We start from the raw sequence: 26,993 nt of genomic DNA, 5'->3' as shown, positions 1-26,993 counted from the left end.
CGATGAGTGTCCACGCAACAATTTTTTCAGCAGAAGCATATGGTATATGACTGATTGTACGACACATACTTGAAAATGAAATTCCGAAGTCTATCATCTACACAGATTCCTTGAGTGTTGTGCACGCACTGTCATCGCATGCACCCCACAAAAACCACATAGTTATTCTTCTATTTAACACTATCATGTCTGTGTATGCACAGAAGTATGAGCTGCTCCTCTGCTGGGTCCCAGGACACGCTGGGATCGCTGGGAACGAGTTGGCAGACGAGAGGGCCGCTGCTGCTGCACTCAGGAACACTGTAGACATAACAACCGTACCATATACAGACCTCAAGCCACACATAAGACAACACTTGCGTAGAACATGGCAAACACACTGGAGTGAACAAACAGATAACAAGTTACGTGTTATAAAACCACGCTTGGAACCATACACCACTGACACACGCAACAGACACACAGAAGTCGCCTTCGGTCGGCAGCGGATAGGGCCCACCCATGTAACGCACTCGTATCTGCTGACGGGATCTTTTAGACCCCAGTGCAGCAGGTGCGGAGAGGCCCTATCTATAGTGCACATACTAATCACATGCAAGGCACTTCACACAACACAACACAAGCACTTCAGAGAACTCTACAAACAACATATTCCCCTACATTCATCGCTGTTTCTTTTTTTTTTGAGGTTTCCAAAATGATTTATTCAGACAAAATTTCCCGGGTGAGTGGACTAAAGGCAGATGGACTCTGCCTGACTAAGGCCCATTCACCCGTACATGAGCATTGCTAACAGCGGTAGCAAACATAAAAAGTACAGAATGCAAAAAAAAACATCAATAGCAAAGAACTAACATAAAGAACAATACAGCCAAGCAAGTATACATAAATGCAAAACAGTAATCATACCGCCGGTACAACATCAGCAGAGTTCATTCCATAGTACGGGAAAGAAGATACTGCTTGACATCACGTTTGAAGGCATGTATCGAACGAGAATCGTGGACCATTTTCGGAATATCAGGATGTTTGTTCAAGAAACACGGTATTAAATGACCAAATGTTTGGGTCCCATAATTTGTCCTAATCATTGGGGTTTTGTATAGTTCGTGCCTAAATGTATAATACATGTTGAATGGTTGATACTGCTTATGAAAGGCGGGTTCATCGAGCTTCATTTCGTTGAAAATGCGTATTAAGAGCTTGATTTCAAACAGCTGCGTAATTTCTAGCAATTTTAGTTCAGAGAACACCGGTGAGGTATGTTCCAAGTAATGAAGATTTTCAATACATCGAACAGCTCGTTTTTGTAGTACTGTGATTCGTTTCATGTTCGTTGTAGTCGTGGTACCCCACACTAACAAGCACTAGTGCAAGTGTGATTGCACCAGTGCGTAATACAGTTGTCGTAATATAGTTTTAGGAACCAGATGTCTAATTTTGTATAACATTCCTATTGATCTTGACACGTTTGCATGTAGCTTATCTATATGTGGCGTCCAGCTCAGGCTTTCTTCGAAAACAACTCCAAGGAATTTGTATGTATAGACGTTCTATAACACAATTTTGAAAATGTATTTGGATTTCGGTATCATCCGGTTTATTTCTACGCTTGAACACTACGTATTTTGTTTTCGCAACATTTAGCTGCAGTTGATTCACCTGTAACCCCGTTGTCAAGTCACCTAACCAGGTGTTAACAGCCGTATTAATACTGCTCAACTGCCTCCCAGAGAAAAATACACTAGTATCGTCGGCATACAAGATGATATCTGGTGTTCGTGGTATGTGTACAATGTCGTTAATATATATAATAAACAATAATGGCCCTAGAATTGATCCTTGGGGAACTCCGTACGTGATTGTTTTTAAAGAAGATCGATAACCATTGATAAGAGTGTATTGTAAGCGACCGGTTAAATGACTTCTAAGCAGCTTCAAAGCTACGCCCCTAATTCCGTAATAAGGCAATTTTAGAAACAGCACATCATGTTTAATCGAATCAAACGCCTTTCTAAAATCTCGAAATAAACCCAGACTGAACTGTTGTGTTTCAAAATTATTAATTAACTTATCTTTTATGTTCAGTAAAGCCATCTCAGTGGATTTACCTTCGCGGAAACCGTATTGTTCTTTAACGATATCTTGAGATAAGTTCAGAAATTTATTTAGGCGTGTTTTAAAAAGGTGCTCAACTACTTTTGAAAATAAAGGAAGAACGGAAATGGGGCGGTAGTTGCCGATGATGTTCAAAGGACCCCCCTTTATGAATGACGACTACTCTTGCTTTTTTCATGCTCTCCGGAAATATGCCGGTTTCAAACACGGCATTGCATATATGTACCAGAGGATAACTCAGGAGATCAGCTACGGCAATAATGGGTGTGGCTTTAATGTCATCGTACCCGGCTGCAGTATTCTTGTCTAGCGTTCTAAGAAAATTGTATATTTCCAATTCAGTACAAGGTGTTAAAAAGATAGAGTGAGAAGCTTCGGACGGGATGTATTGCCTACAATCAAGACATGACTTGTTAGACGAGGGTGCTGCGCCCGCGTGTGCTGCGCCCGCATCAAGAAAATAATTGTTGAATTTTTCAGCTAAACATTCCCGACTATATTCTACATTGTCTATCACAAGGCTATCTGAGATAGAATTCTTTGATGCACCAAGTAAATTTCTTATTGCATTCCATATTTTACTCGAATGGTTGGAAATTGACTCAAACTTCTTTTTAAAAAAGTCTAATTTTGCTTTCTTTAGGTCCGAGTTTAACTTATTTCTTATGCGCTTGTACTGACTTAAAATATCGCCGTCGCGAGAACGAATGAATTCGTCATACAATTTGTCACCAGTTTTAATTCTGCTGTATAACTCTCGGGTGACCCAGGGTTTTCTTGATTTTTTGTATTTCTTTACTTCTTTCAAAGGAAATGCTCGCTCATAACTATATTGAACCTTACGCAGAAAGATGTCATACGATATACTCGGATTTGTTTCGTTATAAACATCATCCCAACTTGTGGATTCCATAAAGGCCCTAAAATTATTCAAGGAGTTTTCGCTGATTATTCGATGGAATGCCGAGTGCTTTTGGGAATACTTCATTTTCTGTTTAGAAATGGGAACAAAACAAAACATGGGCAAATGGTCACTAAGGCCGAATGTCAAAGTACCGGAAACTACATCATTTACATCATGGCTAGTGATACATAGATCAATAAGGGTTTCACTATTCGTCGTTATGCGGGTTGGGGAGTGAATAACATTCCTACAGGAAAATAATTCAAGAACATCATAGAAACCTTGGTGTTGTGCATTAGGTGAAAGTACATCAATATTGAAATCTCCGACTAAGACAACTGGCAAGTGCAATGAGCAGGCATATTCAAAAATACCATGCAAATACGACACAAGTTTTGTTACCTCACCGGATGGCGGACGATAAACAGAAGCCACCAGTGTGTTCACACACTTCACAGCGATTGACTCATAATCTTTACAGACATATGAAAACTCGGATAAAACATCATATTGCAAGTTATCTTTTAGGTAAAGGGAACTACCACCTCCTTTCTTATGTGACCGGAAAACACCCTCTGTTTTATACCCGACAAGCGCCACTACGTCTTGTTCGCACGAAAACCACGTTTCAGTAAAAGCTAAAACGTCAAATTTGTGGTTAAGGGATTGCAAGGCGGCATCAATTTCAAACAGTTTATTTTTCATACTTCTGATGTTTATGTGAAAGATCGACATAGTATTGCTCGAACTTAAGGAGGAAGTGGAAACAAGATTGTTAAACAACTCTTCATTGTAGAAATCAATTGGACGAGGCACTGCCATCAAAGAAAAAAAAAGAAAGAAGAAAGAAACGACAAAGCACAGTCGTTAGCACACGGTGCCGTTTCAGCAGATCTTATCAAGGTCAGCTTCGCATTCAACTCGAATGACTGGCTCGCCGTCTGCTCTGCGCACTAGCAGCTTTCCGTTCCTTTGCCAGGCATACTCGTAACCCATCTCGGCGGCTTTAGCTTTCATCATCCACAACAGCGTTTTAAGTGCGAATGCACTTTATAAGCGACCCCAAACCATCCACCGCCGGCGGCGGCGGCGGCGGCGGCGTCGGCGGCGTCGGCGTCCGCAGTGCTCCTCTATATTTATAAAAGAAACAGCATCCGGCGCCAGGTTTCGATCCGAGGAGTTTGCGGCCGCAGCGCGACGCTCTACCGACCAAGCCACGGACGCGATGCTGATATCAGTGTTAGTGACGCGCCTTATATCTTTAACGCATTCAACCTACGTCGTCAGCGGCGTGCGTTGGCGACTCAGCGGCGTTATAGCGGCTTGATAACTGCGTGGTGTACACGTGATACTACAAACCCGATGGAAGAGATGGAAGAGAAGGCGGCGAGGCGGTGGGCTGCGGGGGCCGAGCGCAAGCGCCGCAAGCGGGCCGACAACCGTGCATTCGCACTTTCACATTCTCCCCCTCGGGGAAATGCGGGGGAATTTTTTGTTTGTGGGGTTAGATTATCAAGAAAGTACACTTCAGAATTGTTAGCTTTCAACTGGCCTCTTTTCTCCATCCAGTTGTCACGCATTTTACGGGACACAAACCGGACAAGTATAGCAGGAATTTTCCCGGGTTTCGCAGGCAGCCGGTGAAGGCCATCAATGTCTGTTTCCTTCACTTCTGGCAATTCAAGTTTACCTGCCAACTCATGTAGTGTACTCAGCAAACTTTCGTTTGCGGCTTGCGGGATGCCATGAATTTCCAAATTCTGGCGCCGCATGTACTGCTCAACATTATTGACTTGCCGTTGCAGGCTTTGCACCACCTGACCAGAGCTGTTTGCTTCAATCTTCTGTACCTTCTTTTTTAAGGTATCAATATCACGTTACTGTCGTAGCATTTCCATCAGCACGTCATCGTACTGGTCCGAGAGATGCTGAACCGAATGCTCCATTTTTTCGACCGTCTGCTTCACAAGAATTATGTCATCGACTTTGCTCTTAATCTCCGGTATTTCTGCCAGTTTTTTGTTAATTTCGGTCAACACAGACTCGAATGCAGTTTCTTGTTCCTGCTTTCGCCTGTTAGAAGCTTCGGCCCCTCGAGCTGCTGTTACGTTGCAGGTTTGGCACTTCCAGTTCTTTTTAGCGGTATTGGCCTTAAAGGCCGTCTTTGCTTTGCCTGAACATGTACCGAAATGATAGGAATAATTACATTCCGAGCAAGTTGGACATGCTTTTTTGTCAGAGATGGGTTCATTACAGGCCAAACACGGGTCACTGTCACTCATTTCGGGCATACAAAGCAATCACAGTCAGGCTTTAGCAACAAGAGCAACAGCAGCGGTGGTGGTGGCAAATGACTGACACAGTAAGGACAGATATCAAACTACAACCAACCTGCAATTGGCGATAGAAGTGTTACTTGCAGGCCGCTGTCTTTGCCACCACCGCCGCTGAGAAAATGCGTCCGCTCCAGCTGGTCTTCGTCCTTTTATCGGCGCTTCGGTGACGTCACGCCAAGGCAGGGGTAGGGCGAACGGCAGCCACCTTAGATTAGCAGCGCAGTGGTATCACCCAGCAGGCGTCGTCGAGATGCTCGTCTTGCCAGGAAACTGCAATTGGCGATAGAAGTGTTACTTGCAGGCCGCTGTCTTTGCCACCACGATGCCATGTTTTCCGCGAAACGTGTGTTTGAGTACTTGTCAGACGTTAAGGTTTAAGTGCGAATGCACTTCTTAAGCGACCCTGAACCTGCGTCCACCGGCGATGTCCGCGCTCGTGCGAATGCTCGTGCCTGGCCGCTGACATGGCACATACCCACGTGGGGGTTGGCCAGGAATCTCCTCGTCTTCCTTGGCAACGGGGGGAGATGGGCGCGCGCTGCCTGGCCGCTGACATGGCACATACCCACGTGGGGGATTGGCCAAGAATCGGGCGTGAGAAGGGCTAATGCACCTGCTTAAAGGAGTACTGACACGAAATTTCAAAGCTGAGATCCGCTCTAGCAATCAAGTACAACGACAACACAAATAGGTGTCTGTGAATAAATGCATCTTTCTTTCTTTGTAGTTGTGTGTGTGTGTGTGTGTGATCTCTCTTTCGCGAACATTACCGAACCGCACAAATTCAACTCGTGCATTCGCACTTTCACATTCTTCCCCTCGGAGAAATGCGGGGAATTTTTTAAACCTCATTTCCTATTACTCATAATAAAATCTGGCCCTATACACCAGCCATCATCATTGCCCTTGATTTTATTGCTATTCTGGCTTTAGTAGCCACTATTTTCTTTTAGATACTTTTGTTTGGCGCTCTTTGCCCCAGCTGGCCTTGCGCCAAAAAACTCCAACCATCATCATCAACAAGTGCAAGTGGCTTTGTAGTTGTGTTTCCTCCTCCTTTTCTTTATGGCGTATGACGGACGGTCTCTCTATTGCACTTATCTTAACGTTACTTTTTAGCTGTTGCCAGACAGTGATAAGTGACCCACTTTCTGTTCCGATTGCCTGCTCTAATCTTTTCTTTACACCAGTTGTGAATGGTTCATCATTCAGTAGTTTGACATTGAATTTCCAGGTATCCCAGCTAAAGCGAGTTTTTCTTTGTTTCTGACCTATTGTAAACGTCACCATGCTGTGGTCGCTGAAGGACAGCGGTTGCACGTTGTAGGCCTCGCACTGAGGCACAAGACCCAGTGACACGCAAACTCTGTCCAATCTTGCGTGACTTTCACGTTGAAAATGTGTGTACTGTGGTGCATTCATGTTCGACAGAACACACACGACGTCCTCCAGGCCAAACTCATGCACTATGCTATTTAAAACCATCGCACTCAAATCATGTGTCGGCGATTTTTTTGCTCTATCAGGGCTCGAACAGACGCAGTTGAAATCGCCAAGAAATATTACGTGCGTTTCGCAGTTTAAATACACTTTCACACTTTCAAAAAAAGGCGGCGATCTACTTTCTTATTTGGCGCATATACACAAATCACTCTCCATGCCATTTCCGAGTACAAAAAATTGCACACAATAAAGCGGCCGCGTTCGCAAACACTGACACATTCTTCAAAAACTCCCACAGAATTACGCAGAAAAAGCGCACATCCAGCCGACGCGCCTACCGAGTGGGACACGCAAACGTTATATCGTGCTCTGAAAGTTTGCACCATCCGGTCCGTTTGCTCCTGACTTTCAATTTTCGTCTCTTGAACGGCAATTATGTCGATATCGTCTTCCAGAAAAAGGCGGTTAAGCTGGTAATGTCTCCTTTTTGACGACAGGCCCTTGACGTTGATTGTTGCCACCTTAAGTGCTGAAAGGAGATTCGTTGCCATTCACATTAATGAGCGTGTGGACAGGATGGCGCTTTCATTAATGCCAGGAAGAAGAGCGAACCGCTGTAGTCAGCCAAATGTGCCGTCGAAATGACACACAAGGTTTCATGTGCCCCATACCAATTTATGGCACCCTTTCCGACCTCGACAATATCCTTACGTTGTCCTGCCCCCCCCCCCCCCAATACACTACAGACAGCACCACGGGTACGGGGCGTGGATTCAAAAGCAGCGCAGAATACACTACTGCATTACGGGCCAGGAGTCTCAGACACAAGCATGACCGACGCTAGCTCACACACGCTTCGGCCAGGCGCTAGCCTAGTCTTAAATATTCGAATGTCGTCGGACGGCACTCTAGCCATGCCTGCACCGGCCAGCTAGAGTGCCGTCGGACGGCACTCTATACACTGCGTTGTCGATAAGTGCATTTTCAAGGATCTCTTCGCCATCGCACCACAAGAGACACTCAAGAGACTGTTATGCGACGTTGGGACGCTTGTTGGGGATCTGCTAGGAAGCCCTGTGAAGACTGACATCGTACGAGTCTAAGTGCGCAGAGTAAATATTGTGATTATACTGAAACCAGCCCACGCACTGGAATTCCCGTTTTTTTTTAAAGGAAGCTATGAAGTTCAAGTAGTGGCCGGTTGATCAACCATTCGCCACCGTTTAAGACGCCCCGCAACTGCTTTTGTTTAGTGCTCGGAAGTGTTTCAAACCGCGTACGTTTCCTTAAAATATGAGCGCGAAGTGTACAAAAATAAAATATATTGCCTAAAGCCACTTGAAAAGGCACCTTCGGAACGTAAAAACTAGTTGTTTTCTGGTCGACGAGGCAGGATTGCCATCATTGCCCATATTTACCAGAAGCTACGTCGGTATTTGTGGCCAGCACCCGCTACAGCCACATAAAGAAGAAAAAAAAATTCATCTTATTTACTTCACTCTTTGAATTGACACTCTTCTGCAACGTCCCATTGATGTCTGCTTGAAAACCGACCTAAATAAATGGTCATAGCCATAAATGGCCGAAGAACAACTTTAGCTCAGTTATTTCAAGAATCCTCTTCAGTGCAATAGAGGGACCAACATTCCTGTACTCAAAAATCCAAAGAATGGTGGAAGGAAATTGGGAAATGTTTAGATCGCCACCGTAACAATTTTAATGTTACTGATGACAAAGGCCATTCATGGACTTGTTAAAAAGTTCACGAATGGACAAGCTTTCCCAGCTCATTTTGAGCAGCAATATGAACAGCAGCGTCTTAACTGCTCAATCAACGTACTATTGTATCTTTGGCCAATTTCTCAACCAAAATAATGTATGAAATGTGAAATCCTGAGAGAATAATTTTCCCAGCGCCACCGACGCAATTACATGACTGCAAGAAAAGCGAGGAAAAATGTAATGCGGTAGCTTGGCAAAGATTTTAAAGAAAACATAAAATGGACAGTTGCTTTGAAAGAGCATAAGAAGACATATGGAAAGAACATTTAACTTATTTGAGCAATGGGAAGCATCGCGGCCTCACCGAAGATGTAGACACTGTTATTCTGGCGATTTTATAAAAAAATGTGTTATTGTGTGTTCCCCCCGGGGGGGGGGGAACAACATCTTTACTCGCCGGCTAAAAGGTCACGGTGGCTCTCACTCCTTCGCTAGGAGGGGGGTGCCGGCCGCGACTGCTGGCGTGTGATCGCCACCAGCGCAAACTGCGCGGCGGCTTTCTGTGCGTCCTTGTCCGTCTGGCGCACCGCACGCGCGAGATGGGGCGGTAGTATATTCGTTCCCGCTTCCGCGTCGTTGCACTCCCACATCATGTGGGTCATGGTCGCCCTCGCGGCCCCGCACACCGCACACTGGTCCGTGATGTATCGTTCGGGCGTGACATGCACGGCCCACACCGGGGTCCACGTCGCTCCCACTTGGAGTTGTCGGAGGAGCGCCGCCTCCTGCCGGGTGAGGTCCGGGTGCGGCGCAGGGTGTCGTTTACGTTGCTCCCTGTGCCATTCCAGGACCCCTCCATACGTTGTAATCGGGGCGGGCTCCTGTTCTTCCACCCCCTCGTCTTCTGCGTTGTCGTTGTCGTCTCTGGCGTCGTTGTTTTCTTTGGCCGCACGAGGTGACGCGGCGCGCCGGCTGACGGGGCGTCCGGTTAGCGCCCTCGCCGCCCTGTCCGCGTCCTCGTTGCGGTTGCGAACGGGTCCCACGCTGCCCATGTGGGCCGGGAACCATTTCAAGGTTATCGGCGTCCGCGAGTCCAGGGCTCCGCACACCCTCACTGCGTTCACACACACTTGGTTCCTTGCGAAATTGGCGATTGCCTCCCTCGAGTCACTTAGCACCGTCGTGCATCCTCTGGCGGTTGCCGCCAGCGCTATGGCCGTTTCCTCCGCCTCCGTGGCCGTCTCGACACGCACGCTGCACGCCGCGACGGCTCTGCCGGTGGTTGCTCGCACGACCGCCGCCGTGTAGGCATGTCGGCGGTTGTCGGGGTATCGGGCCACGTCGGCGTACATGGCGCCGGCGTCGTCATCGTACGTCTCTGCCAGGGTGCGAGCCCTGGCCAGGCGACGCTCATGGTTCTCTGTTGGATCCATGTGCCGTGGGATCGGTGTGACGCGGATGCTGTCGCGGGCCTCGCGCGCCAGCTGCAGCCGCCTCTTGCTCTCCCGCAGCCTCGTTTCGTGTCCTACCGCGACAAGGATGGCCCTGCCCGTGCGCGTCATTTCCCGTCTGGCTATCTGCGCCGTTGCTTGCGCCTCTATAATCTCGCTCAGCGTGTTGTGCAAGCCTAAGTCGAGCATGTTCTGTGTATTTGTGTGGGTGTATAAGCCCAGCGCAGCTTTGTATGCCCGGCGTATGAGAGCGTCGAGCTTATTGCGTTCGGCCGTGGTCCAGTTGTGAAAGGCGGCCACGTACGCCAGGTGGCTTATGAGGAACGACTGGACCAGCCTCAGCGTGCTACGTTCCTTCATGCCGGCGTGCCTGTTGGCAATCTTCTTGACGAGGCCGAGTGCTCGGCTTGCTTTGATTTGCAGTAGCTTGACGTTGTGAGCGTTGCGTCGGTGTTCGTGGATGTGTAGTCCGAGGACTCTGATGGTCTCTACCTCGGGTATGGCCGACCCGTCGCCCATGCGCACTTGGATGTTTGCCGCCTTCCCGTTCTTGGGGCTTCGCGGGGCCTTCAGGATTAGTAGTTCCGACTTGGCGGAGGAGCATTGCAGCCCCGTTCCCTCGAGCTGGTCTTCGACCGCTTTCACCGCGCACTGGAGCGAGTCTTCGATCTCTCCGTCGCTGCCGCCCGGCACCCAGATGGTGATGTCGTCGGCGTAGATTGTGTGGTTGACGTTGGGGGCGGTGCCGAGGCGTTCCGCAACCCCGATCATCACCAGGTTGAACAGCGTCGGAGAGATCACCGCTCCTTGCGGCGTGCCCACGCTGCCCAACGTTTTCGTTGGTAGTTCTAAGTCTCCGGCCACGATGGTCGTTGTGCGTGCCGTGAGAAAGTCTCTAATGTAGGCAAACGTCCTCCTTCCCATGTTGAGGCGGGACACCTGCCGTACTATGGCGTCGTGGCGAACGTTGTCGAAGGCGCCTTTTAGGTCCAGGCCCAGGACGGCGGCGTTGTCGACGGATCTCTTATTATCAATAATATCGTGCTTGAGAAGCAGCATGGCGTCTTGCGTGCTAGGCCCGCACGGAAGCCGAGCATCGTGTTGGGATAGTGCTCGCCGTCCTCGAGATACCTTTGCCATCGGTTAAGTAGTACATGCTCCAGCACCTTGCCCACGACCGACGTGAGCGAGATGGGACGCAGGTTCTCGATGTCTGGCGGCTTGCCCGGCTTGGGTATTAGGACCGTGCGAGCCTGCTTCCACTTGGGGGGTAGGGTGCCGCTCCGCCAGCACGCGTTGTAGAACGTCGTGAGCGCGGTGATGGCCTCGTCGCTCAGGTTTCGTAGTTCCTTGTTGGACACGCCGTCCGGGCCGGCCGCCGACTTGCCGTTGAGCTTTTGCAGGACCGCACGCACCTCCCACTCTTCGATGTCGGCGTCGAGCGCCTCGTTGGGCTCGCCCTCGTAGTCCAGTAGCGGAGTCGGCGGCGTGGCCGGCAGGTACTTAGCGTCCAGTCTGCGCCGCACCTCGTCGTCCCCTAGCTCCCTGCGAGCCTTGAGGAGGGTGCGGGCCAGGACGTGCTGCTGCTCCCCTTTGGTCTTACTCTCGTCGAGGAGGTGGCGCAGCAGCTTCCAAGTCCTTGTGTAACTGTCCGTCGGCCTCTTGGCATACGGCGTGCCAACGTTGGCGGTTGAGCGCTGCGCAGTGCTTTTCGATTTCCTTGTTAAGGAGCGCCACGCGCTTGCGAAGCGTTCGGTTGCGCTTCTGAGTTCGCCATCGGTGTTTCAACGAGTCGCGCGCCTCGATGAGGTGCACGAGCCGGCTGTCTACCTCGTTGACTTCGTCCTCGGCTTCGAACTCGGTGGTGGCCCTCTTTGCTTCCCGGCGGATCGCCTCCGTCCACCTCTCTATGTCGTCTATGACATCGGGTGCGTTCGCGAGGTTGCTCCGGAATGCGTTGCAGTCTGTGTGCTTGTGTGTGCGTTTGGGGCTCGCCCTGCCTTTTAACGGAACGGTTAGCTCGAGGAGACAGTGGTCGCTGCCGAGCGTCTCGGTGGTGTTTCTCCACTTCACCTTTGCGTTGTTACTGAAGGCGAGGTCCGGGTTGGTGTCCCGGTGCACCGACGTCGGGGCGTGTCTGGTCGGGATGGAGACGTCGTTGACGAGGTGGTAGCCGGCCGCCTGCGTTTCCGTCAGCAGACTATTTCCTTTTGCCGTGTCGTGGCCGTAGCCCCATTCCGTGTGCGGCGCGTTAAAGTCGCCGCAGAGCAGCGTCGTGTGGTCTTCGGCGAGCCGCTTGAGCTTCCCCACGATTGTTCCGTATCGTTGTTGCACGTACCGGGGTTTCGCGTATGCGTTGGTGACGTAGACGTGCTCCTTCTTGCTGCCGCGGCCTACCACCAGCTCCACGGTTAGGTGCTCGACGTTCGCGGTGTGCGCGAGCGTGTGCTCCAGGCTTGTTATGCCTTTCTTGACGAACGTGCAGACCCCGCCGCTCACTCGGGCTCCGCGTTCCGGGCCCTTGGGGTGTGCTAGGGCGTAGGTGCGGTACCCCGGCAGTGTCGGGGCGTGTTCGCTGTGAGTCTCTTGCAGCAAGATCACGTCCGGTCGGCGTTCCGCTTGCGTTACGTATTGCGCGAGCGTCGCCTTCCTCCCTCGCAGGCCGTTGATGTTCCACTGCCATACGAGGAGGTCGTGTTGTTTCGGTTGCGTCGTCGTCGTCGTCATTACGGGGACGGTCTGGGTGACGGTGTTGTTGAGCGCGATCGCGACGTGAGCTTCTTGAACAGGGCCGCTAACATGTTCTCTATCTTGTCGGACCGGGCTTTGAAGCTCGACAGCATCTCCGCCTGGGCCGCTTCCACTGCCGATAGCCGGGGTGTTGAGCGTATCAAACTGTCTATTGGTGGCGTCTTGGTAGCTTTGGAGCTCTTCCCTCGTTACGTACTGTTGCCGCGCGTCGTCTCGCGCCTTCGACTTCAGCGCGCGCCTCCTCTTGACGGGCTCGTTCTCGGCTTCCATGTCGTCGTGCATTGCCTCGACGTTTGCGCCTTCGTTTGCGGAAGGGTCGTCGTCTTGTGCGTCCTCGACCGGTTCTAGTGGTATCCTCACGCGCGAGCGGGCGGCCGTCGGTGGCGGGGACCCGTGTCGCCATCTTTCGGAGGCGCGGGACAACTTGTGGCGCTTTCGAAACAAACCAGAATTGAGTGAAGGATATAAGGCGCGTTCGGTGCATCGAAATCTGTGTCGGTTTCGTGGCTCAGTCGGTAGTGCGCCGGGCACCTTGCGTTCCGCCCGCGGCGTCGTGGGTTCGAAACCGGGCGACGGAAACTGTTATTTCTTTTATAGTGTAGTGGCCTGGCTGCGGACTACCACAAGGCACGCCAACGCCGCGTGACCTTGTGAGTTACTAAAATGCTATGCATTTAAAAGACATCCCCCTCACGAGGGGCACGATCAAATGCAAAGCATTTCCGAGGGGTGCGCCGGCAAGTCGTATCTCTCGATCGCGGGACCCGTGTCGCCATCTTTCGGAGGCGCGGGACAACTTGTGGCGCCTTCGAAACAAACCAGAAATGAGTGAAGGATATAAGGCGCGTTCGGTGCATCGAAATCTGTGTCGGCTTCGTGGCTCAGTCGGTAGTGCGCCGGGCACCTTGCGCTCCGCCCGCGGCGTCATGGGTTCGAAACCGGCCGGCGGAAGCTTGTATTTCTTTTATAGTGTAGTGGTCTGGCTGTGGACTACGACAAGGCGCGCCTGCGGACTACGACAAGGCACGCCAACGCCGCGTGATATTGTGAGTTACTAAAATGCTATCCATTTAAAAGACATCCCCCTCGCGAGGGGCACGATCAAATGCACAGCATTTCCGAGGGAGTGCGCCGGCAAGTCGTATCTCTCGATCGCTGGACCCGTGTCGCCATCTTTCGGAGGCGCGGTACAACTTGTGGCGCTTTCGAAACAAACCAGAAATGAGTGAAGGATATAAGGCGCGTTCGGTGCATCGAAATCTGTGTCGGTTTCGTGGCTCAGTCGGTAGTGCGCCGGGCACCCTGCGCCTCGCCCGCGGCGTCATGGGTTCGAAACCGGGCGCCGGAAACTGTTATTTCTTTTATAGTGTAGTGGCCTGGCTGCGGACTACGACAATGCGCGCCTGCGGACTACGACAAGGCGCGCCAACGCCGTGTGACATTGTGAGTTACTAAAATGCTATGCATTTAAAAATATATGGATTTTGGGCTTGTTACAACTGGACTAATCGCAGTCCAACCCACGCATTCTATACCAGTGACCATGTTTTCACCGATCCGGCGCCTTAAAATCTGGCGCCAAACCTTCCAGAGGGGAGGTCTACGTTGTCGGCGCAGGCGGTAGGTACAACAGTCACCTGGAGTTGAACAGTCTGTAAAAGTTCAGGGGATTGCAGTATGCACTTCCATCAAACGTTCCTACATCTCAAGGGCACGAGGAACACATCGGTGCACTGCACTTGAGAGAGAATCGGCTCAGCCTTCTCGGGTGGAGATCGAAAATAACATTTCCTTTATTGGTATCAGAAGAATATCACTGATCAAGGTCACAAGATTACGCTGGAAGTGACCATGATTCTGGAGCCAACACTACAACTGCCAGTGCCGTGAGTGCCCGGGAACACTGAGTGCTTCGCCAAGTCCGCCGCATAGCCTTTGCACGTCCTAGTATGGCGAAGGAAGATGGGGGAGCATCAAACTTTCAATATTAAGCCCTATATTCTGAGTTGTCCCATCTTCGCCGCCAAAAAACAAACTGGAGTGAGGAACTGCGCATATGCAGCACAGTTTCTTGCCTTTTTACTGGTCCTTGAAGGATTACTTGGATGTCAAAAATTCAACCACCCCTTAGTCTGACGACAAAAGTGGCTAAACACGAAGCTTGCTTTATTTGCAACCCTCGTAAAAGCAAACTAAAAAACCCCAGGGATCACAGTCCAAGCCTCAATGCTCAAAGTCCCAACCGCTAACGATCAAAGTCGAAGCCTCCCGTGGAAATCAAAATCAATAGTAAAAATTGCTTCCACCGTGTAGGAATGGTTCAATTGGCTAGGCGTCGGCTTCATAACGCCAGAGACCCCATTTTGAAACCCACCATGCGAAGCGATTTTTTTTCTGTTGAGGTGCCTGATGTACCAGTGTGGAAAACCGTCATCATCATGCACCATGATTATGATGATGATTGGTGTTGGTTTCTTTATTGTGCAAAGGCAGCTTTCTTGCAGTGCGTTTTCACGCTTAGTCGCCCTCAGCGATGCAAAGAAAGCTTCCCGCTTAAAAACATCCTCGCGTTCATATTCTGAATAGGGTTAGGCAAAAAAAAATCAGCCCGTTTTTGCGCACTCAGCCATCTGGCTACGTACTGATTGTAGCATTCCGCGTTGTTTCGGGAGGCAGAGGAAGCAATGCCTTTTGGTTGGAGATTGGTGTCGTTTAATGTGACGCCGACAAGCACCTTTAAACTATCAGCACAATCTTCACAGCCACGATGACTGAAATTAGAGTTCACACCCCGCGGCTTCTTCCTGTACAAGAGAGAGAGTAAACGTGTTTATTGCAAAAAGCAATGGGGAGGAGTCCTCAGTCCAAGACCCCTTAGCTTTCCCCGCCTCAACAGCCCTCAACACCAGCAGGAACTGGTCATTGAGGTCGGAGCTGGTCAGAGCTCTCTCCCAAAGCTCGCGAGAAGGAATGGAGGGATTTCGCGAATGTAGTGGGGCGTGCGCTCAGCCCCCTACCATATGAAAGAGCGTCCCGGGGGCTCCAGAGAAGCGGCATAGCGGGGAATATACGGTGGGGTGCAAGATATGGCATTTAGTGGGATGGGGGAAAGTATTCGTTTGGAGTGCACGGAGCTGCCGTTCCTCCTCTTTCGTTAGGTGTTTATGCTGGGCTAGGTAGGTGATACGTCCAAACTTGTAGTGCTGCGTTATTTCGTGATAAGTGATCAGCGGGGTTGGCCTCTCTTGCTTGCTTCCCGGGGCCCGGCGGGATAACTCTTGGGCCAACAGGTTGGCGGTTTCGTTGCCCGGGACGGCAGAGTGGGCGGGTGCCCATGTGATCATGATAGATCTGTCTGGTGGACGCTGGCAGATGATTTGGTGGGTTGTGCGGTGAATTCGTCCGCATGAGAAGTTGCGGCACGCTTGCTGCGAATCTGTGATGATTACGCTGGCGGTAGTTTGCGTTATGGCGAGAGCGATGGCCGCTTCTTCCGCTTGTAAGGGGTCGTATCCGGGTAGGGCTAGGCTGGTGACGTGCTTATTGTTCTGGACAACCACGGCTGTCATTGCTCTTATGCCGGGATAGGAAGACGCGTCCGTGTACCCTGTGGTTGGTTCCCTCCCATAGTAAGTGTGGATGGCCTTGGCTCTTGCTTCCCTGCGCCCAGAGTGATGCACAGGGTGCATGTTTCTAGGGAGCGGTGAGACGTACAGCTGTTTCCTGATATTGTGGTCGAGAATTCTCATTTGAGATGTCTGACGTTGCAGAGGGGATGTGAGCCCCAGACGAGAGACAAGAGTCCTCCCTGTGCTTGTAACTCCCAGCCTCAACCTTTGGCTCGAAAGATGGGCTTCTATGAGCTCGTCGGCTGTATTGCGCAGGCCCAGCTTCAATAGCTTGTCGGTGGCCGTGCTGACGGGAAGTCCGAGTGCCTGTTTGTAGGCCTTCCGAATGATGACATCCAGCCGTTCCATTTCTGACTTGGAGAGAAGAGCGTAGGGTATGGCGTATGTAATTCTTGATATTGTGAATGCGTGGACGAGCCGGAGGGTGTCCTCCTCGCGCATTCCCCGTGTTTTGGTGGTCACACGCCTGATCATATGTGTGACTTGGTCCGAGGTATGTTTCAGCCTATTTATTAGGATGGAGTTTGTTCGATCGGCTTGAAAGGTCATACCAAGGATCTTGATATGCGAGGAGGGAACGATGGTGTGGCCCTCCATTTGGATGGTGACAGTGGGTGGCCTCTGGAGGAGTTTCTTTCTTGTACAAACAAGGAGGAGCTCCGATTTTTGTGGGGCACATTGGAGGCCGCAAGACTTGGCGTAATAAGTGACCGTGTTGGCTGCCGTTTGTAGGCGCTCCTCTATCTCGCCTAGGGATCCTGTCTTCGACCAGATGGTAATATCATCTGCATACAAGCCGTGATGTATGCCCAGAATAGAATCCAATAAGCGAGGGAGACCGATCAGCGCAATATTGAACAACAAAGGGGAGAGCACTGCCACTTATGGTGTGCCGCGGCTGCCCAGCAGGATGGGATCTGTGGCTAGGTCTCCCACTTTAAGTATTGCCCTGCGATCTGTGAGGAAATCTCTTATGTACTGATACATTCTAGGCCCGCAGTCGAGAGCATTTAGTTGCGAGAGGATGGCGGCGTGTTTAACATTGTCAAACGCCCCCTTGAGGTCCAGCGCAACGATGGCTGTGGGTGAGTTGCGGGTGGCAGGCAGCATAGCCTCTTCCTTGAGCTGGAGTAAGAAGTCTTGCGTAGACAGACGAGGGCGAAAGCCAAACATGGTCGTAGGTAGCTTATCGTGATCTTAGAGGTACGTTTGTAGCCTCTTTAAAACGATGTGCTTCAACAATTTGCCTACACATGATGTGAGGGAAATAGGTCGAAGGTTATCAGTGTTCGGTGGCTTGCCCGGCTTAGGTTTGAGCCTGACTTCCGCTGTTTTCCATTCATCTGGGAGTAAACTCGTCTGCCAGATGTGATTGAAATAATCCGTTAGATCAAGCAGGGAAGGGGTGTCAAGATTAGCGAGGGCCTTGTTGGTTATTTGGTCTATACCGGGCGCCGTATTGCGGCGAAGCTTGTCCAGAGTGGCCGTAACCTCATGCAGATGGATGTCGTCCAGGAGCGGGCTGGGCCTTCCAGAGTAGGGGCCGTTATCCGCACTATGGCCAGGGCAATGGCGCATTCCTCAGCAGCCGCTATATTCGGCCCTCCCGCAAGGGGCTCAACAGAATAAAAGTTTTTCTCTCTCTCTCTCTCTCTCTCTCCAGAGTATGGGGGAAGGGGCTCCGTAGGGTGAGTGGGAAGTTAGCGGGCCGTAAGAGTGGCGAGCAGGTTTCGTGTGCTTCTCGAGTCTTGATGAAGGATTCTGGCCATTGTGCGTTGGGATTCCGTCTTGCTCTTGCCGGGGTTTATAAGAAAACGCAGCAGTTTCCACGTTTTGGAAATGCTAAGGGAGTTACTCATACGATCGCAGAGGGCGAGCTAGTTTTCTTTGCACAATGAGGCGGCATAGCGTGCCGCTTCCTCTGTAAGCTCAGCAATGCGTTTTTTAAACTTACGGTTGAGCTTTTGTTTGCGCCACCGTTTAATTAGACTGCGGTGAGCTTCCCTTATGTGGAGGAGCCGCGCGTCTACGCATGGGGCGGTGGTCGACGTATCAATTACTTTTGTGTGATTTTGGACGTCCTGGTGGAGGCAGTATATCCACTCTTGAAGAGTGATTGGTGGATGATTTGTCGGTTTTTCTCCTGTTTGTCGTTCTTCTCGGAGTTTGGTCCAGTCAGTGAGATGCGCCGTGCCGAATGTGACTCGGTACTCTATGCCGTGTATTGTGGTGGCCAAGATGGCGTGGTCACTTCCTAAATATTCTCCGAGGTGCGCCCAGTCCGCATGAGATATGTGACCAATCATAGCCGAATCTGGTGAAGTGTCCTTGGTGACGCTGTTGCCCATGCGCGTAAGGGAGGCTGGATTAGTCAGGAGAGTTAGGTCGTAGTTTTCGATGATCGCATGCAAAGCGTTGCCACGTGTATTAGAGTACGTGTAACCCCAGAGCTGGTGGGCCACGTTGAAGTCACCCGTTATGAGAAGAGGATGACTTCCCGCTTTGCGGATGGCCTGAGTGATCACATCGTGGAGGCTTCCGGCTTTACATTTGGGTCTGCAATACATGTTCAAAAGGAAGAGGCTGTGTATCGGTTTTGTAGCGCGTAGGATGAGCTCTACCAGAATTCCCAACTTCTCTGCTTGTTGGAGAGCGTGTTGGATAGCAGTGATTCGTTTGCTCACCAACGTGTGTAGTCTATTTCCAGTGTCTTCTCCGTACGTCACGTAGCCGGGAAGGCGAGGGGGGGGGATTGGTCTCTTGAAGTGCTATGACATCCGCGGGTGAGGTAGACGCCGCGACGGATTGAGAGAGTGAGCCGCACTTGTTTTTGAATCCGCGACAATTCCATTGCCATATGGTAGTTTTGTGGTTGAGGGTTTGCTTATTCTTGTGCACTGCTATCTCCGGTCGGATGATCCTCTTTGGGGGGGAGTAGGTCCGCTGTAGGGCTTCATGTCGCGCCGTGCTAGTCAAGCGGGGTGAGTTTGAATGTGAGCTTCAAGCTTTTCAAAGCGGATGTTAGTTTGTTGCATAAAGTTCAGAATAGTTGCCAGTTGATGTGAGATTTCTGCGAGATTCGGTGCGTGTGTGAGCGGTGCTGGCAGGGTACAAGCCACATACCTGGGCGGCCATCATCTCCAGATACTTTGACTCCACCTACCTTGAGCCTTGACCTGGGCCCCTTTACTTTGCTAGTCTCTGCTCTCGCGGAAATCCGATTTCTTAGCACTGCTGGAAGCAAATTAAAAAAAAAAATGCATGATTGAGCGGACTTATACTACTGCTGGACGCCGTTTATAAAACTGGATTTAAAGGGGTTGACATAATTTTTTTAGCCTTTAGGTTGATTACAAATCCTCTACCTGAGGTCGTCCGAAGAGCTTTCTTGGTTGAGCGTTGCTGAGCAAGGAAAGACACTAATTCTCCTGAACCTCATGGGATAGATCAACACCGATAATAACAAAAACAGAAAGCTGATAACGATCAAGGGGAGAAGGTGTGACTTGGTGTAGTCCTAGAATGCATCCGTGTAGTAAGTGCCGAGTCAAGGAAAGGTTCAAAAAAAGATGTCATTAACAGGAAGAGATAGCACCGAGCGCTCAAACGAATTGGCCTAAACGAGGAAGCAGAGGTTAGGGGACCAGAAATGTTGCTGCATCCTTTAGAACTTTGGAAATGACGAGCACAATAAGGAGTATATAGATGGTTGTACCTAATTCTTACTAGCGCTGAAACAGGAAAGACGACAAAGAAGGGAATCATGTGTGCCGTATGAATACTCAGTCATACCCGCCTTATGCGGGGCTCTTATGCCAGACGACCACCACTGTGGCTTCGAGTGAACGCCTTGCGGGATCCCGGCGAATCGATCACGGTAGGGCAGAAGTGGTCAGTGGTACGAAACCAAAGCGTGCCGGTCATCGCTGGTCTCGCTTGTCACCGCAGAGCTCACCGCGTCGCAGGGAAGCGAGTTCTTCCTCAAAATCACCGTGAATTGGCGAGCCTGCATGGAGGGAGAAATTCGCAGCCCTGCAGCCCTCCCGAAAAAAGCCACCGCGTCAGTGATTGGTCAGTGCCTTCGGTATATATATAGTGTGAAACGGCGGAGTGGGTGCGGTGCGCTGAGTGTTAGTGCTTCCGTGTCCATCGAGAAGGTCCAACCTCGTCACCCGCTCCGAATGGAACCTCTGGTGCGTGATTGCCTAACGACGCCGGTCCTCTCCATTGCCTGTCTTATCCTCCGGTCACGGAAAATCAAGTGAGTTCTAAAACCACCCCAAACAACTACGCATCTGCGTTTTTATGTCCGTGCACTCACTGCCTTACCAATCGAAATATTTGTCTGAAACTAAATAGCAGCTCCTTTAGACCGCGACCACGTGTCAATAAAAGCGGTGGTGCTTTGGACACCATATAATGCTCAAGGTACCTTACTGTTCTAGTCCAGAGACGAGTACTCTTGTAGTTTAAAGTATTATTGTAGTGCAGAAAAGAACTACGAGAATAAAATGCATCACTGGCGTATGTGGGAGGAGGGTTCTGCAAGGGCCGCGCCTTCCTCCCGCAACCCCACGCGTATATTTTATTGTGCGTGGCGTCGGAAATAGGAGGTGGTGCGCAAACTTTTACTATCAAGAAATATTCCCTACCAATCACTGTTTTCGTGTCACAAGCTGCCCACCAATTATAGGCAGCTGTAATGCATTCCCTTAACACGACAATCCCATTGTGAATTATCGCAAAAGGGGAAAAATGAACAAAGCTATTGACAATTTAGAGAATGGCATAGTCCAGAATTTGTTTTTTTTTATTTTAATATAACAGTTTGTTGCCCGAGCTTTTTATTTTTTTTGTAGTTGCAGTTCCCATTTTTCCCACCTTTTATGCTCTCCCTTTCCCTTTTGGGGGCTCTTCGCCCCTTAGTAAGAAATCCTGCCAACGCCACGGCTCTGAACAACACACGGTGCTAATAAAAATTAAATTCAACACTTTTGCAAGCCTCTCCCGTTCGCGCCATCTTTCCTGTTCTAACACCTCCAACTGCCCACATCGCAAAGGGGCTGCCACACTATCCACCATGGTGCGGCCCTGTAAATGGAACAGCGCAATCCATACTCTCCCCAACCCCAAATTAAAAGTAAGGAAAGGGGCGCTGCCAAGATCTCGTCTTGAGGTCCATCTGATTTTGTGAACTGGCTTTGACAGCAGATACATCAACCAGTGTCATGGAAGGGGGACTCCGCCCACAGCGCACAGTGCAGCTACAAAAAAGTAAAGATCCATGCGTGGATCTTCAAGAATCCGCCAGTGTCCCGTCGTATCCCTCACAAACTTCGGCTCGGCCAGCAGCGGGGCCACGCTTTGCCTTCAGAAGTACACCGCTCCACGGCGTTTCTCGCATTCTTCTCGCATACTTAAGCAACAGTGCTTTACTGCCTAATCGTCTCAGCGGTCGCGTTTGCTCGCTTTAGCAGCCCCATTGGCTTGCTGCCTGTATCTACTTTTGTTAACCTTTATTGGCATTTCGTCTCCGTCATTCCCAATGCCCCCAACACTCCCTGGAGACTCGATTCTACCACGCGTTCAAGGGGTGGCGGCAGTCAAGGCCGAGGCAACACTGGCAACGGCGCCAGCGTTTGAAGGCAGCTCTCAACACACAATCATAATCTGCTGCTCTGGCACTTACTGTGCTACATAGCGACGCGGATTGACGCAAAAAGTTTGCCGACATGCTCCATCAACGGCTCACACAATAATAACTACAAGCGGTGGATGAATTGTAGAGACCGTATGTGGTCTTCCTGTAGAGCGCCTTGGCCTCTTTGCCGTCCTTCATCGGGATTTGGGCTGTCCAACGGCCTAACTTGTCTACCGCGCACCCCCGCGGCTCCCGGGTGACGTGGTCACCCCTTCGGCCCCCACGCCTTTGCCGCTGTAGTACCTCCAATGCTTTCAGGACGGCTTTTAGAACCTGCGCTCAGTCTTGTCTCGATCTTCTGGCTGCAGTACGTTTGCGCATCTTGTAGCGTTTAACATTTCACACGCTACCTTTCCCCTCTCGGGGTCATCTGCGCTCAACAAACATGACTTCGGAGCGCCGGCCGCGCACGGGTCCGTTGTTTGCGGAGACAGACAAAGGCAGGAGGCGGGAAGGGCAAAACATCAATGGCAGCATTATTACAATGTCCCAATCAAATATACTTAGTAACGACTAATCGAAAGCCATAACGGTAACATTGGGAGCGCGGCATCAAACAACGCAACAAGATGTTTTGACTGACCGAAGGAATAGCCGAGCGCGGATGCAGTCTCAAAGCACGTTCGGGAGCGTCCGTAAATGCCGCATTACTCAGGTCTACAGCCCCTCACAGGAACATCCGCGCGCTATCGCATCCCCAAGACAAGAGACTGTCCGCTCCTCAAGTGACATCCCATCAGACCTCGCCATTCGTTTGCGCTAGTGCGGACAAAGAACTGGTTCTCAAATAAGGCGGAGGGGAAAGGGTCAACACCGCCACCCTGGCGACAACGAACCTTCCATGCGCTGGCGCGCTCCCGCTGGCTTTCGTCGCGTCAGCGAGTCACGTTGTGCAAAGGCGGCCGCGTTGGAAATCCAGCCAGAAAGAATTTCGCGTGAAACCGCGATGCACCCCCCCCCCCCCCTCAATCTTGACCTTGCGTCTTCGACCCACGTTTTTGTCAGGCGAGACATTGTAAAGGCGTACCTAACACCCGTCTGCGTTGAACGCTACCCTGTAATAAACCAGACGCTGAAGCCGGCCACCATCATGCTGGATGGCCGGGAAGAAATGGTCTCGACAGGCCGCGTCAAACCAGCCTACCTAACGAACTCGGCGCAGAAGTCGCAGGCTTAACCTCCGGTCGCGTGTAATTTGGCATCCCGTCTGGGGAGGGGGGTAGTAGCACCACTTCGTCAGCGCTTTCAGCCGCTGCCTTGGCGCCGTCTTCGAAAAACGGGGAAAGACGCGTCCTTGTTGCGCCATCACAGATGGGGCAGGTAGGGTCTGAAAGCCTGCTATGCTGGTACTTTGTCTCAGGAGCAGTGCTGCTACCCCGCGATTCCCGGCAAACTGACACTCTAGACAACCGGCGTAGGAATGCCACGCGTTAGTAGCATTCCTCAGAACTTCTGCAGATTTTACCTTGATCTCTAATGTGGGTGCTTTTTCAGACTAGGCTGACTTAGGACAGAGTTTCTTCCGTTGTGGTTGAAAGGTTCCGCCTTGGCTTCCTGTTATTAAGGGTGGTGGTTCGACTCCGGCCCCTGCCTCCTGTTTTACTTTGTACTGTTCGTGGCTTAGGTTACTTTTCGGGGTTCTAAATTCCTTGTTTGTTTGTTTGCTTATGTTAGGTTAGTTCTCGTTACGTTACGTTAGGGGGAGTGATGTAATGCCAGACGCGTCGTTCTTTTCTTCCTTTTTATGGGAAACTCCGGTGAACATTGCTGTACAGCCCTGTACCATACGACGACACTCTCAACACAGCATATTTTAAGGGCGAAACCCCTTGGGGGCTCGAGCTGTCGGCTTCTCATGTCATCGTCGTTGCATTCCGCTGTAGTATCATGTACTCACGGTTCTGAAACACAGGGACACTCGTTTTCCCACGCCTCGCGCTCGAATGTATAATCTCCGTGGGAAAAACGCGTACTAAAAGAACGCCTCGCGACACTCGTTTCCCAACTCCCCGCGATACCTCGCTTCGGGCTTCAAAAACACGAGACTTACAGCAAAGCTTCATACCTCTACCCCTCCCAACTGGTTCATCTCCGCGGGAAAAAAAACCAAGGCGCGAAGGAGTAAGACGCCGAGCGCTCCCCGTCAAAACCGCAATATAAAATTCATCATAATTTTGAAACCGCACCATGCATCGAAACGGCATCATCGAAACAGCATGATGCACTTATACCCCCCGTGCTTTGCCCCTCCCCAGTTTCGTTTTATTGGAGATGGCGCAGTTGTTTTGCTCTGACATTTATAAACGGCACTATTCTGGAATGTAAATGCGATTTGGGGTAGTTTTGTTTCGTTTAAGTCGGTTTGAGCTGTTATTTAGGTTTTCGTAGTTTTGTCTCTTTTGATCATTATTTTTGCACCGTGGTTGCTTTCGTGTTGAATGCTTGTTGGCTCACATTTTTCTTTTTTGGGTTAGTTTCGGCTCCCCATATACAGCAGGTTCGGAATAGGTTGGGTAAGTTAGCAGCAGTGACTGATACGTGCAGTCTTTGCCATACATTTCTGCCATGGGGGAGGGACACAGGCCACAAGAAATTGAAAGTGCAACCTTACCTGTTGTTGAAGTGTGAAACTTTTTATGCCGCTAATTTGAAGACAACACCTTTCTTTTTACCGTCATAAAATATGTTGGCCACTCTAAAAAACACGTTTTGATAACTTCATTGAATACTTGTTAGGCCTAGAAACCTTTTCGTGGCTTAGAATGTTAAGGCAAAGAGTGCGCCTTATTTTAAAGTCGGTTTGCAAGGTTGCATTTTGTATGGTTCTTGGAGTTATTTCGGTTGAGGTGATTTTGCGTGGTTCATGCAAGTTTCTGCTGCCGTATAACTCCCATAGGAAGCTCAATTGACGGCTGGCTGCGGTCAATAGGAAAACCATATACGGGGCCCGGCCTCTATCGGTGTTTTCGTTGTTACGTAGGAACTTGCGACCTTTGCTAATTCCAGAAAACCGATCGGTTGCTCCACGCAGGTCAGCTCTAACCACTTGAGCTGCCCACCGAGACATCCTATCGTGTTGGCTTAGACCTTTCTGTCGGGTCTCTATCCACACAGGTGAATCTGTGAACTGCAGTACCCACGCATTACGTGACTCGTCGTGCAATGACGCACGCACTGCCAAGTGCACTTGCAAAAGATGTTGCTGAATTCTATTGTAAGATATTATATTGCATAATGACGCCCCCTACAGTTGCTTACCTTCCGTGGCAGTTCTAACCTCGCACAAGTTATCGATGGTCTCCTTTGTCCCGTTCTGAAAACACAAAATGATGCTACTGGGACGCTCCAGCTTTAGCTTATAATTTAGATACGTCACTCGTGCCGAGTGTGTACCCAGAATCAGTTTGAATGCAAGCACAACACACTTGTTATGTGAATGGCCACATGTTGTGTTCTTTATAGATAAGGAAAACACTTTATCCAGAACTAGCATTCAAACACAGGGTGTATAATGTCGATGAATATGGGTCGACCTGGATTAAGTAAATGGTAAGATTCTTCATTGAGGTGACACGTGCATAGTTGCCTGGGATATTTTCAGGGCAGTAGGAGGTCCCGGAGTCGTAGTTTACGTCGTAGACTGCAATGGGAAACCGGAGGTGAATGTTCCTGATCCGTGCCTGACAAATCTGCAACCGGAAGACAAAGGAGGGCATTTAAGCTTACCAGACTAGCCAGGTTTCTTTCTGAACAGTGTTTAGCATATCAGCACTGAATACCTTAGCAAACGGGAAAAATTTGCCTCAAGCTGCATGAGACGTTACAAAGGATCACAGGGTTTATTGTCACCTTCGACTGCACAACTCGTTGTTAAAGCGAACCTTTCAGTCACTCAAGGATATCATCAGTCTCCATCATCATTGTCGTCGTCGTCGTAGTCACAGGTAGTAAACCCAAAACGCTCTGCAGGAAATCCAAACTTCTCTGACGATGAGGATGATTGTGGACGAAGTAACGGAAAATAAAACGCTCCTGCGAAGCTTGGCGACAGCTCAGTTAGGCACCTTCCGCTGATGGTTGATGTGGAGCAGACCGAGGAGGTAACGCAGGCGTGGGGCGGTGATACGTATCGTCTAACGTGATGTGATGAGGTGAACGCCGACAGCTGTTAGCTGCCGCTCGATCTACGATGAACATGATGTTCGACATGCCGTAAGGCTGTTAGCAGAAGGATGTTAGGGCCTAACGTCGCATTTTGAGGTTCCACACCTTGAACGAGCAGCCACTCAAAGTAGCACTGACTGTACGCCAAGCACCCCGTACCCATCAACGCCGTAGGCCCCAAACCCAAACGACAGACCTACAGAGTGCATATACCCGAAATTTGGTGCGGTTAATCTAGTATAGTGGCACACCTGAGTGGCAAGTATTCGCAGTGTGGCATTTGCCAACCAAGAATTTCATGACGAGCAAGCTTCACGTTCGACATTCGTCGTTGTTAGACCGGAGCCGTGCTTGATTATTTTTTCTCGCCTTTGCTACGCAACCAGGCAACTGAAGGGACACTGACGTAACTTTGTCAAACTACTCTTTTAAAGATGATACCCTTTCCCGGGCTACTTAAAACCATAAAATTTCGCCTGTCTGTCTGTCTCTCTGTGTGTCTGTCTGTCTGTATGTATGTCTGTCTGTGACCTGATTCATCCACCCGGCCAAAGTGAAACAGTCTGCGCAAGTCTCATATACTCACAGCTATATCTAAACGTTTAAGCCCGGTTTATAAGTTCATACTTGTCAACATTGTTGAACACGAACAAGACTTTATGCAAATATAAGACAGAAAATTATTACAAAAGAAATATTTACAGTGTTCCTTTATAAAAAAAACGTGGTTGATTCCTATTTACGAATTGATAAAACACGAAAGTGAGATTTGCC

Source organism: Haemaphysalis longicornis, unplaced genomic scaffold (genome assembly GCF_048455015.1).
Source record: "Haemaphysalis longicornis isolate Haplotype H1 unplaced genomic scaffold, Haemaphysalis longicornis Haplotype H1 scaffold_5, whole genome shotgun sequence".
Lineage (NCBI taxonomy): Eukaryota > Metazoa > Arthropoda > Arachnida > Ixodida > Ixodidae > Haemaphysalis > Haemaphysalis longicornis.
The sequence above is the reverse complement of the archived record's forward strand: the minus strand, read 5'-3'. Positions refer to the sequence as shown.